Raw genomic sequence first — 6000 nt, 5'->3', positions numbered from 1 at the left:
CCCAGGTTTCTTTTCAGCACTGTAGCCAGGCTGACAAAGAGTCAGAGCTCTATTGAGCTGAGTATTCCATTAACTTTAACTAGTAATGACTTCATGACTTTCTTTGCTAACAAAATTTTGACTATTAGAGAAAAAATTACTCATAACCATCCCAAAGATGTATCGTTATCTTTGGCTGCTTTCAGTGATGCCGGTATTTGGTTAGACTCTTTCTCTCCGATTGTTCTGTCTGAGTTATTTTCATTAGTTACTTCATCCAAACCATCAACATGCTTATTAGACCCCATTCCTGCCAGGCTGCTCAAGGAAGTCCTACCATTATTTAATGCTTCAATCTTAAATATGATCAATCTATCTTTGTTAGTTGGTTATGTACCACAGGCCTTTAAGGTGGCAGTAATTAAACCATTACTTAAAAAGCCATCACTTGACCCAGCTATCTTAGCTAATTATAGGCCAATCTCCAACCTTCCTTTTCTCTCAAAGATTCTTGAGAGGGTAGTTGTAAAACAGCTAACTGATCACCTGCAGAGGAATGGTCTATTTGAAGAGTTTCAGTCAGGTTTTAGAATTCATCATAGTACAGAAACAGCATTAGTGAAGGTTACAAATGATCTTCTTATGGCTTCGGACAGTGGACTTATCTCTGTGCTTGTTCTGTTGGACCTCAGTGCTGCTTTTGATACTGTTGACCATAAAATTTTATTACAGAGATTAGAGCATGTCATAGGTATTAAAGACATTGTGCTGCGGTGGTTTGAATCATATTTGTCTAATAGATTACAGTTTGTTCATGTAAATGGGGAATCTTCTTCACAGACTAAAGTTAATTATGGAGTTCCACAAGGTTCTGTGCTAGGACCAATTTTATTCACTTTATACATGCTTCCCTTGGGCAGTATTATTAGACGGTATTGCTTAAATTTTCATTGTTACGCAGATGATACCCAGCTTTATCTATCCATGAAGCCAGAGGATACGCACCAATTAGCTAAACTGCAGGATTGTCTTACAGACATAAAGACATGGATGACCTCTAATTTCCTGCTTTTAAACTCAGATAAAACTGAAGTTATTGTACTTGGCCCCACAAATCTTAGAAGCATGGTGTCTAACCAGATCGTTACTCTGGATGGCATTTCCCTGATCTCTAGTAATACTGTGAGAAATCTTGGAGTTATTTTTGATCAGGATATGTCATTCAAAGCGCATATTAAACAAATATGTAGGACTGCCTTTTTGCATTTACGCAATATCTCTAAAATCAGAAAGGTCTTGTCTCAGAGTGATGCTGAAAAACTAATTCATGCATTTGTTTCCTCTAGGCTGGACTATTGTAATTCATTATTATCAGGTTGTCCTAAAAGTTCCCTAAAAAGCCTTCAGTTGGTTCAGAATGCTGCAGCTAGAGTACTGACGGGGACTAGCAGGAGAGAGCATATCTCACCCGTGTTGGCCTCCCTTCATTGGCTTCCTGTTAATGCTAGAATAGAATTTAAAATTCTTCTTCTTACTTATAAGGTTTTGAATAATCAGGTCCCATCTTATCTTAGGGACCTCATAGTACCATATTACCCCATTAGAGCGCTTCGCTCTCAGACTGCGGGCTTACTTGTAGTTCCTAGGGTTTGTAAGAGTAGAATGGGAGGCAGAGCCTTCAGCTTTCAGGCTCCTCTCCTGTGGAACCAGCTCCCAATTCAGATCAGGGAGACAGATACCCTCTCTACTTTTAAGATTAGGCTTAAAACTTTCCTTTTCGCTAAGGCTTATAGTTAGGGCTGGATCGGGTGACCCTGGACCATCCCTTGGTTATGTTGCTTTAGACGTAGACTGTGTTTCATAATTATTGTATGGCCTTGCCTTGCAATGTGGAGCGCCTTGGGGCAACTGTTTGTTGTGATTTGGCGCTATACAAGAAAAAAGTTGATTGATTGATTGAAGTTGACTTACCTGGCTCTGTGTGTGTGTGTGTGTGTGTGTGTGTGTGTGTGTGTGTGTGTGTGTGTGTGTGTGTGTGTGTGTGTGTGTGCGTGCGTGCGTGCGTGCGTGCGTGCGTGCGTGCGTGTGGCTCTGATGGGCTTTTCCCCTTTCAAGTCACAGTGTTCGTCTTTACTTTGGTGGAAAGCAGAAGCAGATGTGCTCCCACAGGTAACACAAGTCTTCTCTTTCACTTCTGAGCTGTCTCAATGTTCTTTTGCAGAGGCCGCAGTACTAATGCCACCACCAACACTGAGGAGGAGTTTTCTACAGGCTGGAGGACAATTTGGCATTCCAAAGACAGTTTAACATCATGCTCAGATTGGGCCTCATGTATCAACGTTGCGTATGGCGATATTTGAGCGTATATGGGGTGTACGCCAAAATGGCTGCACTACTTGGCATTTATCACTGTGGTCGTTGGCGTACGGTGCACTGATAATATACACCAAGTCGAGAGGTTCGTGTAAATTATACACCAAAATGAACCAGCGCTGGAATCCACATAAAAATTAAAATGATCAACATGATAAACAGTGCCATTATACAAATCAATGCATATGTTACAAAAATAACACTTTCTTGATTATACTACATAATAATTAATACAAATCCCGCTTTTGCGGGATTGTTGGTCTACGATCCGTGGCCACAGTGCTGACCGCAAAGAAAGCGCTGCTCGCCTGTTTCTCCAGAGCCTGGAGCCAGAGCAGCGCGGAGGTTAACTTTATGTGGTGTGATCATTTTAGACAATGAAACTGATAATTACAACTGTAGTGTTGTCATTCCCTTCGCCCGTGCTGCAATCAGGTCTTGTTTTCTCCATTCGTTTGTTAACATAAAATAAATAAAGAAATAAATTAAAAAAATAAAGAAATCTGAAAAATAAGGTGTGTCTTATTAATTGAGCTAGCCAATATCCATATGTCAAGTATTATTGACATGTGAAAAGAGAATAACACTTTTTTGATTATACTACAAAACAATTAATACGACGGCCGCTTTTGACGCTCTATTGGCACGCGTCGTGATTGGTGAAGTTCTTTTTCTTTGCCGTCTTCCTGGCTTCCATGTCGTGAAATGAGGGTGTGTCTGAAGTGGAGTCTGAATATTTATGGGCGTTTTCATTATAATTACGATTGTTTTCACCCGCTGCATTTATCAAGGTCACGTCGGGCGTACGCCGGAAATGGGCAGGTGCGCACTGCTTGATACATGTCACGGCAACTTTGGTGTACTTCAAATTTACACCGGAAATTTACATCACAAGCGCACAACGTTGATACATGACGCCCATTGTGAGCACCAGTGGTGGAGTCACAAAACTGTCAGATATGTCAGGCAAACACACGTCCCTTTTCCGCTTGATGACTTCCATCAAGAGGAATGACTTCCTTTGTTTACTGAAGCACAAAACCAGTTTGATGGTCTCACAGAGGTTTCATAAGGATATACTGTATGTATGTGTATATATATATATATATATATATATATATATATATATATATATATATATATATATATATATATATATACACACACACACACACACACACATCACCCATGTTTTTTGCAGAGACCCAGAAAAAAATAATTCTGACGATGTAGTCCGTGATGCTGTGCACTGTTGTGTACTTCCAAAAAAAAGGCAACTTCATGTACTCCCTCAGTCCAGCGAAAAATTGCATAAGATGTTTGTCTAGGTTTTCATCCTAACTTCATCTTTTTCATCCTAACAGCTCATCATGACTCCAGACGGCTTACGCTGTAGTGGATTTGTGTTTGTTTTTTGTGTGTTAGAAGAATTAGCACAGTCAATTAGCTCATTCAAATCGTCATCCGTCAGCAAAACAAACTTTGTCATGTTTAGCTAAAGGCAGGGTTTGCAGCGTGTAATGGTATAAAACGTATGGAACCAAATTTGCACGGTAAATGGAACCAAATTTGCACACTAAATGCAATGCAACATAAATGGGACGAGTAATCCATGTCATACAAAATACCAATCAAATAACAAGGATCCACTCAGCTGTTATATAATGGTAGACATCATTGGAACCATTCCAAAATAAATATACGCTTATAGACACACCCGCTTGCTCTGATCAAATTGCAAGTCAATCAGATAAAAAATACTCCAAATTTAAGGTGAACAAACAAACAAGCGAACATATGAATAAATAAACAAACAAACCAACAGACAGAGCAACAGGGCCTTGTCAAATGACTTTGACAAGACGAACAATTCAATCACAGCATGACTGCATAAACTAAATTCTTTTTTTTGTTTGTTTGTTTTTTGTTTGGCATTTCATTTGGCAATACCAGTACACAAGATCCCAGCATTCTAATTAATTTCCAACTGGTAGATCCAAGGGGGACATACTCATGTCCCAGTGTCCTACACAGGCCTGACTTCCTGCTACAGGAGCAGATTGTATTGCATGTGAAAAAAACCATCTGGAAAATTGAGAGTTGATCCAAAAGAGGCAACAAAAAGACGGAAGAGGGAGAAGAGGAAAGGGCAATTCAGACATAATAAATAAATAAATACGTCTTTAACCAATGGGTTGATTTTATTTAGAAAAATAAAGGAGGAGAAAATGTGGTGAAAGGAGACGAAGGGAGGAATGATAGAAATCAGAAGTGACAGGAAAAGTAACAGTAAGAAATGCACTTGGGTCAAACCATTTTCAACATTTAGTTTAACCTGCTTAGCGCACCAGCGGGATAGGTGGGGTTTATGACATTAAAACAACTCACATAGTGACAAGTCAAGAACAAGCCACAGAGAAGTACAATATACTGACTTTCAAATACTTTCAAATAATTGTCTAACAGTTCTGGCACTCAGTTTATTGTATATGTGGCAAATCCCATCCATCTGGCCAACACAAATCATAAAAAATGATTGTCAAAAATTTTCTTGGCTGGGATTTTGGCCTCAGTGGGAAGAGAGGAGAAGAAAATAGTAAATAAAAAGAGTTATCCTTTCATCCATGAACCTCTAGCTCCCCCAGTGGGGCATATGAGTCACCTGCCAGGCATTCTGCATTCGTTTGTCATGTTCTTATCTGTAATCCATGAAGTGATCATGGAGAGCAGATGCCCTGGAGACGGCGTGCTAAATCTAGTACCTACTCACAGACAGACTTGTGCAGCACCCAGAGCTCTAAGTGCATCACAGGAGCTCTGTTTGCTGTGGACCACTGGAAACTGTGCCAGCTGTTCCAAAATCAAGACCTGCAGGGGTCACAAATCACATGTGCAAAGTGACAAATGTACAATCGCACAGGCTAATACTGAAATAGGCGCATACAAATGTATTTTTGCACAAATTTACAAAGTGAGAGCGCAAAGACACACAAAGATAAGCACACATACGTGAGCAGTCCCGCACACTAAAATCTAATCAGGCACACATTCACATGCAGTGATGTAGCAATGGGGAAATGGAATAACAATTAGGGTAATGCTTTGGGAGAGCAACGCCTAAACTGCTGAGGATGCGCCAGCCAAGAATAGAAAGGACGAGAGAGGGTGAGGAAAAGAGGAAGCGAGGGTAAGAGAGAGCAAAAGAGACAGCGGGGAAGGAAAATGTGCAGTGTCACTGGGGCCAGTGTGCTTTTTCACCTGCCAAGAAAAACAGCCTAAATCAACAACCCATAACGAGGAAGAGGGAGGAGAGGCCGAGGAGAGGAATGGAGATTAGTGGAGAGGAGGCCAGTATGAAATGGATAGCATACAGTAAGTGTAGAGGTCAAAGCCAGTGGGACGAATAATTGGATGTCCCTGATTGTAGATGATGATGATGATGATGATGATGATGATGACGAGGCAGCGTGAGAGCTGACGCCGTGGAGATGGATCCCAGCAGCTGTCCGTTTACGTGAAAACAAACATTGTTGAGTACAGTGTGTCCAATGATGTCATCCTACTGCTCTCATGGCCGGGCCTACGGCCCTACTGCCACTCTGCTTGTAATAAACAGGCGCATGAACACCAAAATATGTACACAGAGTG

This window comes from Thalassophryne amazonica, chromosome 13, assembly GCF_902500255.1.
Source record: "Thalassophryne amazonica chromosome 13, fThaAma1.1, whole genome shotgun sequence".
In the NCBI taxonomy this organism is placed as follows: domain Eukaryota; kingdom Metazoa; phylum Chordata; class Actinopteri; order Batrachoidiformes; family Batrachoididae; genus Thalassophryne; species Thalassophryne amazonica.
This window is presented reverse-complemented; position numbering follows the sequence as displayed.